Raw genomic sequence first — 14,377 nt, forward strand, 5'->3', positions numbered from 1 at the left:
TCTGAGGCAAATCTACCATTAAAGGCACGTAAACCATGTGCCAAGGTAAGGGATAGCAGTTGGAATGTAGATGCAGACCAGGAACCTACGTGGACCAGCTTCAACTTTTTGAATGCCCCTTATTTCATCTTCTCTTTCCGTAATAGTCTATAAACCATACAATGGCTCAAATGTGGCATTAAAGTCACCTACCAAAATAGTAAGAACCTTACAAGGGGACTCATAAAGATACTGGGCTACCACTTTCAAAGTTAATGATTCCTTATTCCTTGGTATAGTTCGATTATATATATTAAATAAATATATGTATAAACTATTCTCTTTGACCCCTTAAATGCTCAAGTCAAGGATATCATTACAATCTATTTTAAGCTGCTTTATAGTAATGTTTAGCATGTTTTTTTACCCAAATCAATAGACCTTTTGACAGGCAGCCTGCCCTAGATGGTACAGCTTCTAAACTATAATTAGAATACCCCTGCACAAACACCTTATCTAACAGCCATGTTTCTTGCAGTAGGATTATATCAAATAAATGCGACCCAGGCAGGGTCTGTTGATTCACCTTGTAGGCCTGTTACATTCCATCACAGGAAGGAAAAGAAATTCTCACTAGTTATATTCGATGATAAACCATACGTTCTATCAATATGACACCTCTGGATACCATTATAAGCTCGCCTTCACCAGTTCCAGGAGTGCTATTGTGTGCTAATACTAAAGCAGGGCTTGTTATAGACAGATGCTTATCAATAGTACAAACTAGAACTTTAGCTTCACTCCTACCCCTCTTTACTATCAGGGGACTATCGCTCTGAGCTGCACATCTACAGTAATCATATTTAACAGCCAAGGATTCCCCGCACTCAGCATCATCTAAGGCATTAATTGGATCAACAGGCAGTGAGTTAACATTATTCAAGGGAGATGCAACTCTTTCCTCTCGTAGAACAACAGACTAATGACCTACCTCCTGGGACTCAACTCTCCCTTGTTGCTTCTGAGCCATTTGGGGCAGGGGTTGAGGGGTAGCTGGACAATGGCTCCCATCCGGATAATTGGGCAGCTGGCTTTTAAATTTAAGAATATAACTCAGAGGCAGACAGGTACGGGCAATTATAGCCAGCAGTTCGCCTGCCAAGGCTGCTTCCCTCAGCTGCAACTCTATGACATCATTAACCTCCCCCGGGGGATGAAATGGCGGGGTTCCTACAATATTCGAGTATACAACTGAGAGACACTGCCTATGCATTCTATTCGACTGTATAACTTTGTTTACCAGGGAGTCTGAAGATTCCTTAAAACCAATAGCAACCCTGGGCACATTAATCATGTAAACTGAACAACATTTTACTCACCGGTTGCCTTTAGGCCCTCTATGGCCTAGTGGTACAAAAATCAATGACTTCCCACCGCCTACACAAAAAGCATCTTTATAACTATCACCAGGAGGCAACTGACCAATGCTACCTGCATACCCGGGTACAACCGGCAGCCTCAAATTCTCATTTACCCCTCGAGCTAGAAAGGTTGATGCGGCAACTCCATACCCTATCTTATCAGGACAAACCCAAGGAGTAATAACAGAATTTGTCCCATAATTGCTGAAGCATGTAGCACCTCCACTGCAAGATATTTAGTTTGAAACCTGAGGATCCTCTCCTTTGAGGGTACAGAGTCAATTAGTTCGAGCCTACAATGCTGGCTCAGGTATACTTATTTCATATAAATCAGATTCCATTTAATTTGTCTTATGTTATGAAATCTTCAGATCAGATATCTCCTTTCTTAAAGTATTGATGATTAGAAGAATGTTCTCTGAACATTTATTAGAGGCTGATACCTCTGTGCATGGCTGCGAAGAACAATCTCCCTCTAAATTCAATGGAGGGGCAAAGTGGTTATTACACAATACAGCTGGTTCATACATAATTTCATTGCCTACTACTTCCACAACACCTCTCTGGAGTGCTTGGTTATTACTAAGCATAGACTGTCTTTCCGAGAAACTTGCTAATTCTTTTGCTGCAGCATTAGTAGTGGGCTGAACAATAACCTGTGGGGTAAGACAGGATGCACCACTAAAGGACGGCTTCGTAACCAAGAATTGCGTTAGCTTGGCTTTACTATTATCACGCTTCTTTGCTACTGCTCATTCCCCCTCCTTGTTTAACATTTCCTCCACTTCTTCAATAAGATTGTCAATATCTGCAAGTGTACTTTTTTGCGCTGCGTGATTCTTTGCCTGCTTTACCTTAGAGTTCAATGAACTAAGAGGCTCAGACGCTTTACGCTTCCCCATCTTGACCCACTGGGATACTTACTTGCAGCAGAAAGTATAACAAAACAATACAATGTTGCTTTCTAATTTCAATAAGCAGTCACTTTTATAAAGATAAAAGCATCCAGCCAAGGGGGCTGCCTCTTCCTGGCACTGATGGGCACAGGACAGTCCTGTCCTTTGCCTGGGCATTGCCCAGGCGCGGCCCGCGCAGCGGGGATGCTAAGTTTGATTTAAAGCCCTAATGGGCTACAGCTGGAGCAGGTCTCCTCACATGGCCCTGGATAGCCTGGGACCAGTAATCCCCAAAGCCAGAATTCTCATAGGTCTCTCCTTTCTCCAGCGCAGCTGGGACGCCAAGTTTCATTTAAAGCCCCTGATGGGCTATAGCTGGAGGGGGCCTACTCACACGGCCCTGAGTACCCTGGGAGAGGTAGTCCCTCAAGCCAAAATCCTCACAGGTCTCTCCTTTCTCCCACACAGCGGGGACTCCGAGTTTGATTTAAAGCCCCAATGGGCTACAGCTGGAGCGGGCCTCCTCATACGGCCCTGAATATCCTGGAACAGGTAGTCCCTAATACAGAATACTTGCAGATCTCTCCTTTCTCCCATATAGCAGGAACACTAAGGCCCTCATTCTGACCCTGGCGGTCGGTGATAAAGCGGCGGCCAAGCCGCCAACAGGCCGGCGGTCTAAAATATGCAATTCTGACCCTGGCGGGAACCGCCAACACAGCCCGCCAACTTAACACTCCGACCGCCACAGCGGTACAAACAAACAGCGCGGCGGTTCCCGCCAACAGCCCGGCGGCAGACAATGTACCGCCCACCCTATTACAACCCACCAATCTGCCACCTTTTCCGGGGCGGGAGCACCGCCGATAAGAACACGGCGGAAACAGACTACGAACGGGAAAACGCTCACCTCTACGCACTCCACGCGAGATTCCGGCAGTATGGAGCCAGAGTTGCAGGTCATCCCCGCACTCCTATTCCTGCTCATATACCAGGAGCACGCCCGGCGGCGCGGAAGACATCGGTGAGTACTGCACCTACGACACAGGGGAGGGAAAAGATTACCGGCACACACCCACCCACCCACACCCACTACAACACACACATCAATGCATTCCCACAGATCACTGTCACAACCCACAAACCACCCCCCTCCGAAATAATGCAAAGACCAAAAGAAGAGATCATAAACGGGCAGATATATTGAAATATGTACACCAGTAATCCCAATAAATAAATAAACTATGTACAAAATATATACAGCTACTAAATGTAGTCCAACCACTGTCCGTGGATCACAGGGGTCCTGTGCAAAGGGGCAAGGCCCAGTCCCACGACAAGAACTCCACGGAGAGAACACTGCAGGGGCATCAGAAAGAAAATAGGACAGGCACCTCAGGGGGAAGGGAAGGGGGGGCACCTCAGCCACTTGAGTACACGACGCCAGATCCACGAGGGGACTCCATGACCACTGGCCCATCCTGGGGAGAGCAAAGCCACAGTCCAAACAGTCCATACAGTGGGTGGCCTGCCCACTGGGCCATCCTGGGGAGAGCAAAGCCACAGTCCAAACAGTCCATACAGTGGGTGGCCTGCCCACTGGGCCATCCTGGGGAGAGCAAAGCCACAGTCCAAACAGTCCATACAGTGGGTGGCCTGCCCACTGGGCCATCCTGGGGAGAGCAAAGCCACAGTCCATACAGTCCATACAGTGGGTGGCCTGCCCACTGGGCCATCCTGGGGAGAGCAAAGCCACAGTCCAAACAGTCCATACAGTGGGTGGCCTGCCCACTGGGCCATCCTGGGGAGAGCAAAGCCACAGTCCAAACAGTCCATACAGTGGGTGGCCTGCCCACTGGGCCATCCTGGGGAGAGCAAAGCCACAGTCCAAACAGTCCATACAGTGGGTGGCCTGCCCACTGGGCCATCCTGGGGAGAGCAAAGCCACAGTCCATACAGTGGGTGGCCTGCCCACTGGGCCATCCTGGGGAGAGCAAAGCCACAGTCCATACAGTCCATACAGTGGGTGGCCTGCCCACTGGGCCATCCTGGGGAGAGCAAAGCCACAGTCCATACAGTCCATACAGTGGGTGGCCTGCCCACTGGGCCATCCTGGGGAGAGCAAAGCCACAGTCCATACAGTCCATAACAGACCCCACTGCCACTGGAGGAGGCAAGTTGGCCAGAGGACATCCTGCAGCCCTGCCCGAGATAGATCCTGCCCTGCCACGTCTGCCAAAGGGCCAGCGGTTCTTGCCCTGAAGGGCCCAGTTCAGCGGTTCTTGAGACGGCGGGGCCCAGTTCAGCGGTTCTTGAGACGGCGGGGCCCAGTTCAGCGCTCCTTGCCTTGAAGGGCCCAGTTCAGCGGTTCTTGAGACGGCGGGGCCCAGTTCAGCGGTTCTTGAGACGGCGGGGCCCAGTTCAGCGGTTCTTGCCCTGAAGGGCCCAGTTCAGCGGTTCTTGAGACGGCGGGGCCCAGTTCAGCGGTTCTTGAGACGGCGGCCGGTCTATGGCCAACTGCTAATTGCCTGGTGGTGCCCTCCTGGGCAGCGGGGATGGTGCTCCTTCACTGCCCACCTGGGCTGTGGGTGGTGGGGCCCTCCTGGCCAGCTGGGCTGGGTCCTCCCTGGGCAGCGGCTATGGGGGTGGTGGGCTCTCCCGGGGCAGCTGTGCCGGTTCCTCCCGGGGCAGCGGCTATGGGGGTTGTGGGCTCCTCCTGGGCAGCAGGCCTGCTGCCTGACCTCTCCGACTTGCTGCCCTTGCCCTCCTTAGTCGTGGGCCTGTGGCCCTTTCCTCCCTTTGGAGCTGTGGCTGGTGACTGTCTCTGGGTGGTGTCCGGGGGGGATGTAGAAGGCGGGCTCCTGCGGCGACCCTTCCGCCTTCTGCTTCTCTTCCCAGGGGGTGGGCTGGCTGTCCCCTTGCTGCTGGGCGAAGATCCAGACATGCGGGCTGGCGGGCTCCAATACCCCTGCACCCTTGTCAAGGGGGCTGCAGGGCTGGTGGTGGCTGAGGTGCTCTTCTTACCCCGACGAGAAGGAGGGGGGGGGCTCAGGGTCAGGAAAGAAGTTAGTAGTGGCGAGGAAGAGCTTCTTGGGACAATGGAGAGTGGTAGGTACAGTGGGAATGGGAGTGGAGGGAGAGGATGTGGTTGTAGGTGAGTCACGTTTGCTGTCTTTGGGTGCAGGTGCAGGAGGGATAGGCTGTCGTGAGGTGGATGGCTGTTGGGTGGGTGGGTGGCTGCGTTTGTGTGGTGTGGAAGAGGGGGTGACAGACACAGTGGGAGAGGACACAGGGGACGTGTAAATGGCAGTGGGGGTGGTGACTGCACGTGTGCGGACTGGAGTGGAGGGTGTGCTGGTGATGGAAACACTGGCTGATGGTGAGGTGAATGGAGGTGTGAGTGTAGACGTCACAGGGAGGGAGGAGGGAGACGAGGAGGTGGGGGTCACAGAGGTGGTAGTGACTGTTGGCATGTCTGCATCGGAATGTTGCGTGTGTGAATGTCTGCGTGATCTGTGGTGCTTGGATGAGCTTCTCTTGGGTGTTGAGGTGTGTGCAGGCTGGTCTGATGGTGTGGGTGGGACAGGCAGAGGAACAGGAGACTGGGAGGAGGGAGTTAGTAGAGGCAGGCAGGAGACAGGGACAATGGCTGCCGTCAGTGCTGAGGCCAGAGCCTGGAACGATCGTTGATGGGCAGCCTGACCCGAATGAATGCCCTCCAGGTACGCATTGCTGCGATGAACCTCCCTCTCCACCCCCTGGATGGCATTCAAAAGGGTAGTCTGCCCAACAATGAGCGTTCGGAGGAGGTCAATGACCTCCTCACTGAGGGCAGCGGGGGTAACAGGGGCAGGGCCTGAGGTGCCTGGGGCGAAGGAGATGCCCGGCTTCCTGGCAGAGCGGGCACGGGGCGAACGCTGAGGGGCTGCTGGGAGGGCGGAGATGGTGCGCTGGGTGGCGGCTGTACCTGTAATGGCGGGGGGCACGGATGGTGCCACCCCCGCAAGGGAGCCCCCTTCCGAGGACGTGTCCGTGTCGCTGCAGGGTCCAGTCGTCCCCGTCGTGGAGCTCCCCTCGCCCTCCGTCTCACTGGTCCAGTCTGACTCTGTGGCATGGCCCTCCTGGGCCATGTGAGATGCAGCTCCCTCCTGCCCCGATGCCACTTCTCCTCCGCCTGATGATGCTGATGCACACAAGCACAGAAAGACAAACAAAAAGGGGGGGGGAGAGAGAAATAAAGGGATATTGAGTACATGGATCTCCGGTACAGTTAGCGGACATGACAGACACAGATGCCCCCTGCACTAAGTTGCGCACTTGGGGTACGCTACGCATTCCGTGGAACATGCCCTACACGCCTAGAGTTGACAACTGCACCCATGGATGACACGGCCCAGGGATGGCTGTACTGACAAACTACTGAGGGTGGTGGCTGGGGACACAGGGGCTTACGGGGGTGCCCAGCCTACAGATATCGCCCTGGCCTAGGGGGATCCCCAGCCCTCCTCCCCCACCCAGACACCTCCACTGCGCGACAACAGAGTAGATAATGCTTGTACTCACCCCCTTGTGTCTGCTGCGCTGCCCTCACGCGCCCATCCAATTCAGGGTAGGCCACCGCCAGGATCCGGAACATCAGGGGGCTCAGTTGACGGCAGGCACCCCGCCTACGTTGGGGGGCCATCCCCAGCAGAGACTCGGCGGTCTTCTTGGTCCCGCGGCGGATGTCCTCCCACCTCTTGCGGCAGTGGGTGCCCCGTCGATGGTGGACCCCCAGGGCCCGGACTTCCTTGGCGATGGCACGCCAAATCCCGATCTTCTCATGGGCGCGGACCTATGTGACACGTACAGGGAGGGAGAAATACCACGTTCAAGTTTCTCAGCATTTTCCTTTCCAGTGGCCCAACGCCCCCCATCCCCGCCAGGCCCCCCGCCATGCCCAACATGCCCCCCATCCCCGCCAGGCCCCCCGCCAGGCCCAACATGCCCCCCATCCCCGCCAGGCCCCCCGCCATGCCCCCCGCCAGGCCCAACATGCCCCCCATCCCCGCCAGGCCCCCCGCCAGGCCCAACATGCCCCCCATCCCCACCAGGCCCCCCGCCATGCCCCCGCCAGGCCCAACATGCCCCCCATCTCCGCCAGGCCCCCCGCCAGGCCCCCCGCCAGGCCCAACATGCCCCCCATCCCCGCCAGGCCCCCCGCCAGGCCCCCAAGCCAGCCAGTGGCCCCAAATCCATATTGAATTAAACTCACTTGTTGGTCTGGAGGACCGTAGAGTAGCGCATACTGGGGGAGGACCCCATCCACAAGTTTCTCCAACTCCTCTCCAGTGAAGGCAGGGGCCCTTTCCCCAGGTGCAGCAGCCATTGTCCCTTCCAGACCGAGGTCACAGCAACACTTGCAGTATAGGTCCTCTCCTGTGAAAGTTCAAGTCGCAAGTGGATAAGTAGATAGAAAATGGCGGTCACGTCCGCGGCGGTGCGTACCGCGGCGGTGCGTCCCGCCACCGCCGGCGGCCTTCGCCATTGGCTCCTGAAACCCATAGGCTTCAATGTTAACCAATGCGGCTTCGCGCCGCGGTCTTCGCCCGCCGCCCGCCGCGGTGTGCCACGCCAGCGCATTGACCTCACATCCCATTGTCACACTTCACAGGTCAGGCAGCCGCCATTTCCAGGGCCCACATGGCTCAATTTCAACTGCGTCACACAGGCCTAGGCCTTGCATAGCCACTCAGACACGCCATTCACTGCATACAGAATCGTATACTGTGCTAGCTGTGAGTACGTACCTGTGGGTTGCTTGACTGTGTGCTCCATGTTGTCCTTCCTAGGCACCGTCCGCTGGGTTGGGCGAGGAGACGGATGAATCCTCCCGTGTACCGACCGCTGGTGGACCTGTCGACAATGGAAGAACGCCACATTATCCTGACCTACCGTCTTAACCGTGCCACTATCCATGAACTGTGTGCCCAGCTGGAGCCCGAGCTGATGTCCCCCATCCGCCAACCCACAGGGATTCCCCCTCTGGTGCAGGTCATGTCAGTACTCCATTTCTTGGCAAGTGGGTCATTTCAGACAACCGTGGGAATTGCTTCTGGGATGTCTCAGCCCATGTTTTCGAAGGTGTTATCCAGAGTGTTGTCTGCCCTGATGAAATCCGTGAGGAACTACATCATTTTCCCTGAGGTGGGCGAATTGGCTACAGTGAAGGGTGATTTCTACGCCCTTGGACATATTCCCAACGTAATTGGTGCCATTGATGGGACCCATGTGGCTTTGGTTCCCCCAAGAGACAGGGAGCAGGTGTACAGGAACAGAAAAAATTACCATTCAATGAACATCCAGGTGGTGTGTTTGGCTGACCAGTACATCTCGCATGTAAATGCCAAATTCCCAGGGTCAGTGCATGACGCCTACATCCTCAGGAATAGCAGCATCCCTTACGTGATGGAACAGCTACAGAGACACCGTGTATGGCTAGTGGGGGACTCTGGGTACCCCAACCTGTCGTGGCTACTGACCCCAGTAAGGAATCCCCGGACCAGGGCAGAGGAACGGTACAATGAGGCCCATGGGCGTACTAGGAGGGTGATCGAACGCACCTTTGGCCTCCTAAAGGCCAGGTTTCGGTGCCTGCATATGACAGGTGGATCCCTAATGTACTCACCTAAGAAGGTGTGTCACATCATCGTGGCCTGCTGCATGCTTCACAACCTGGCTTTGCGCCGCCAGGTGCCTTTCCTGCAGGAGGATGGTCGAGACGGTGGTGTTGTGGCAGCGGTGGAACCTGAGGAGAGTGACGAGGAGGAAGACGACGGGGCTGAAACAGACAACAGGGACAGAATCATTGAACAGTACTTCCAATAGGACACAGGTAACATTTCAAAGATAATTTAGTAAATGTTAACTACTCTCCAGCATCTCTGCTGCCTGTCTATTTGCCCCAGTGTATGATGACTGAGTTTTGGCTTTTCCCTCCCTATTTCAGATCTGGGGTCCCCACTACGAGTCCTGTGCTTCGTTTCCCCATGGACTACAGCTTTGTGGCAGCTGTTTGTTGACTTCACCATGTACAAGGACATATTTGCACTGTCATGTCAATTACAATCTATTGAAATCACAGCCAGACTCCAGATATTTTGGTGCAAAATAGGTGTTTATTTAAGTGCTCAAAATGGGATGGGTGGTTTCAAGTGGGTGGGGGCTATGGTGAAGGAATGTCCATGGCAGAGTCCAGAGTAACAGTCACACAGGTGCATTGTCCAGAGGCCTGTGGAGAGATGGAGCATGGGCAGTTCAAGGATGGACAGGGTGACTATGTGGGACAGTGGGATGACATCAGGTGGTATCCATTGCTGGCGGGGGTCTTGACATCCTACTCTGTCTTCTTGCGAGATCTCAGGGCCCTCTTGCGGGGTGGTTCTTCTCCTGCAGGAGGTGGGGGTCTGGTGGGCTGCTGCTGTGCGGGGGCCTCCTGTCCACTAGCGCCGGCGGAGGTGGTTGGCTGTTCTTGGTCCAGGCTAGTGGCAGGGGCCCTTGGGTGTTGTTCAGTGTCCGCCCTGTTGTTGACGAGGTCCTGCAGCAGCCCTACCATGGTAACCAGGGTGGTGTTGATGGCTCTGATGTCCTCCCTGTACCCCCGATAGTGTTCCTCCTGCAGCACCTGGATCTCCTGGAACCGGGCCAGTACCGTCGCCATCGTCTCCTGGGAGCGGTTGTATGCTCCCATGATGGTGGTGAGGACCTCGTGGAGAGTGGGTTCCCTGGGCCTCTCCTCCCCCCCCTGTCGCACAGCTGCCCTCCGAGTTCCCCTGTTTCCCTGGGCCTCTGCCCCCTGGCCGGTGTGCCCACTACCACTGCCCCCAGGTCCCTTTTGTTGTTGGGGTGGTGGGTTATCCTGGGTGCCCTGTAGTGGTAGACACACCGCAGATTGACGCGCCCTGGAGACAGAGGCATGGGCCCGCTGGGTGGGAGCTGTGCTGGTGTTCCCAGAGGGGTTTGGGTCTGTAGTGGCCTGGGCCTGTGTGAGGGGAACCGACTGTCCAGAGGTCCCCGATGGTCCGGGCTGGTCATCGGTGTCCAGGTCGACAGAGCTGCTGTCATCGCTGACGGCCTCTTGGGTGGGGGGTGTGGAGAATTCTGGCCCCTCCGCCGCGGTGTGTTGACGGTCGGGTCCTGCAGGGGTATAGAGGTATGGTTATAGTTTCAATGTGTGGCATATGGGTGTATCTGTGGGTTCTCGTGTCCCCAAGTGCTGGCATTCGTGTGTGGGGGCTTTGGTGAAGGTGGCTTGTGGGGGGGATGAGTATATGCATTGGGCATGCTTTGGTGATGGGTGTCCATGCTTAGTGGACGCATGCAGGCCTAGGTTTTGGGATGTGTGGGTTGTGATGGTGAGACATTGGCTGGGAATAGGTGTGCTGGGGGTGGGGGTGAGGATGGTGGTGGGGGTGAGGATGGTGGTGGGGGTGAGGGTGGGGGTGACGATGGGGGTGGGGGTGAGGGTGGGGTTCGAGGATGGGGGTGAGGTTTGGGGTCTGATTTGGCATGCAGGTGGGGGGGAAGCAGTATTGAAGCTTCAACTTACCAGTATCCATTCCTCCGCCGACTCCTGCGAGGCCGTCAGGATGCAGGATGTTCAAGACTTCCTCCTCCCATGATGTGAATTGTGGGGGTTGAGGTGGGGGTCCTCCGCCAGTCTTCTGCACGAAGATGTTGTGCCTGGATACCATGGAACGCACCTTCCCCCGTAGGTCGTTCCATCGCTTCCTGATGTCTTCCCGATTTCTGGGGTGCTGTCCCACTGCGTTCACCCTGTCGACAATCCTCTGCCATAGCTCCGTCCTCCGGGCAATGCTGGTGTATTGTATCTGTGTGCCGAACAGCTGGGGCTCTACCCGAACGATTTCCTCCACCATGACCCTGAGTTCTTCGTCTGTGAAGCGGGGTTGTCTTTGGGGTGCCATGGGGTGGTGTGTATGATGTGTGGGGTGGAGTATGTGTATTTAAGTGAGTTGAGTGTGGTGGTGTGTGTTGTTTTGTGTGTGGATAGTGTGTGGGTGATGGTGTTGAGTGGCTGTGGCTGTTAATTTTTTGGATGCTGGTGTCTCGCTCTTGCCTTCTTGACGAATTTTTTAGCGTAGGGGTTTGTGGGTGATGTGGGTGTGTGTTTTATATTGTATTGTGTGTGTGGGAGTGGTGTGTGTATGTGTATCAGGTGTGTGGGATTCAAATCGTCCAATGTGGCTGAGTTTTGTTCGTTTGTGTGTATTCTGACCGCGGCGGTGTGTCCCGCCAATGAAATACCGCGTTTGAATGACCGCCGCGTGGATTCGTGGGTCGTAATGGGATGGGCGTATTTCTGTTGGCGTGACGGTGGAGGTTTGGTCACCTCCACCTTTCCGCCGACCGCTGGTCTGGCGGTCTGTTGTGGCGGTCGGATTTTCGGAGGTTTGCCTTCTGCGGGTCAGAATGACCGTGGCGGGTTTCCGCGACCGCGGCGGGATTATGGAGGATTTCTGACCGGCGGTAGGCGCCTTTTACCGCCGAGGTCAGAATGACCCCCTAAGTTTGCTTTAAAGCCCCAATAGGCTACAGCTGGAGCGGGCCTCCTCACACGGTCCTGGGTACCCTGGGACTGATAGTCCCTAATGCCGAATACTTGCAGATCTCTCCTTTTGTAAATAATATGGCTTTTATGTATCTAGCAACTTCTATATTTGGTCTTAAATGTATTGATTGATTCGTTTTTTTTTTGTTTAGATTAACATGAAATAAGGCTTAAAAATGAAAGTACTGCAGTAGTACTACTAAAGTCCTCAAAGTGCTATTCACAAACATACAAGTGTAAATCTCCACATCCCTATTATATCGGGAGATCCTTGCACCTGTATGTTTAATGCTTAGCAGAAAGTGTAAATTTAGAATAGCATAAAAATGCTATTGAACTAATAACTCATTTTTTTAAATTAAATATGTGATTACTTTTAATGTAGTAAATCAAAGAGAAATTATTTTTCCGAAGTTTAAATTAAAAAATACATTCCCATCTAAAGTTAATTTTTTTTTTAATATGCATCAATAATTATTAAAATGTATGTACAGAGTTAATTAAAATTAATTTCATCATATTTTAATAAACACGTATGTTATATTAATTTATACATTCAAATAAAATGTAATAGTTAAAAATACAAATGTTTCGTTTTTAATATTGTTTGAACATTAAATTATACTTATTCATAATTGTAACTATTTTAAATACATGAATTTATTTTAACATTATTTAATGTGGGGTTTTATTTTAAGTCCCTACGTCTATCATTTTCTATGTGAAGGTGTTGCTGTATCAGCGACTGGCATTGTGTAGTAGCAGACTCACTACTGTTTCTTTGTGGCAGTAGTAAATTACACTTGTAATTTTAGGACCACTCCCAATTTCAGTGGGAAGAGATGTGTAACTCTACACTTTTGAGTAACTTTAAATTTGAATTTTGAAGATCGATCAAACTAAAGTTACTCCAAAGTGTAAGAGTAAATTACATGTCAGTTACTAAAAAGTGTAAGTTACTTGTGTCATAGACCCTTATTGTCTGTGTCTGAGGTCTATGTGCAACTATGAGAGTCCCAATATAAGCCACTGTTGTCTTTAATATGTACCGTCTCATCAGAACTACATCTTAAGCCAACATTTATCTGCATTTCTTTTATGAATTACAATATGCATAATTTGATCACATTGTTTTAGGTTTGGCTTGACAGTGCCGTTGTGTTCAAGTGTTATTTTAACCAATTCTTTCAAATATGCAGAGTGGCCTTCGGCTCATTCTAGAAGTGTATTTCTCTTTTACCTCATGCTATTGGTGGTTTGGTGTTTTATTTCACCTTTTAGTGAGTGCTTGCATTGCAATGCATTAGGAGTTATTTTACATCTGAGAAGCACACTGAATCATCACACGACACTTTCAAATACTTGTCTCTGGTACATATACTATTCTGAAAGCAACACAAAACCAATTACCAGTTCTTTGGTAAATATTAACTATGGCTACTCCTAGAGGATTATAACTCCCTGACCTTATGTTATTGCCTGTTGGATCTATCATTTTATCTTCTAGTAAGTGCTTCCATATGAATGCATGAGGGACTGTTTTCCAACTGAAAAGTACAATCAATCATCACACTGTGTACGGAGGGATGGCATGAACAACGTAAGAGCAGGCAATAGAAGATGGTCTGATTTTAACACAGTGAGGAAATGTTTCAGTGCCCATTTACCACTGTAAACCAGGCTTTTTGCTGCCAGTAAGTATGCAAGGAGGAAGTTCTTGAAGATTTAGCAATAAGTGGAAGTTACGTTTTCTGATTGTTTAAAGGGTGGAAGATTAAGTGGAACTGTTTCAGCAGACCACTTTTAAGTTGTCTATTATGCACTTGTCAGATATGGAAAGAATGATGAGTTGAGAGAGGCATTTGGGGTCGAAAGGGGACAGCGGCAGGGTTGTGTGCTTGCCCTGACTCTCTTCTCATTATGTATCAATGATTTGGTTGATGCCCTTAATTTCCAAAATAGTGATGCTTCCAAAATTGGTGGTACAAAAAATCCAACACAACTATTCACAGATGACACATCGCTCATTTCAAAAACTCCTGGTAGTCTGCAAGCAATTTTAAACTACTTTCTGCAGTTTTGGTCAGATCGCGGGTTAGAGGTGAATATAAGCAAACCAGATATATGGTGCTGAACTCTTAAGGGGCTGCTCAAACTCGAATACTGGCTAACAATACTCCCCTAGAGCTAGTACACAATTTTATCTACCTGGGGCCGACCTTGTCCCAAAACCTCAGCTAAAAGGCCGAGGTCAGTAAGAGCACACTCAAGCTTCAACAGAAGTATGGGGCAGTCCTTAAGATGACCAAAAAAACATGAAATCCAGGAATTTAACTCCAGCACTAGAGCTTTATAAACTAAAGGCGAAAAGTGCTGCCCTTTACGTGCAGAACTTTGGGGACATTCAGACACAAATAAGCTAACAGTGGCAGAAAATAGATTTCTCAGAGAATTTGTTAATCTCCCATAAA

This window comes from Pleurodeles waltl, chromosome 7 (assembly GCF_031143425.1).
Source record: "Pleurodeles waltl isolate 20211129_DDA chromosome 7, aPleWal1.hap1.20221129, whole genome shotgun sequence".
Classification (NCBI taxonomy): Eukaryota; Metazoa; Chordata; class Amphibia; order Caudata; family Salamandridae; genus Pleurodeles; species Pleurodeles waltl.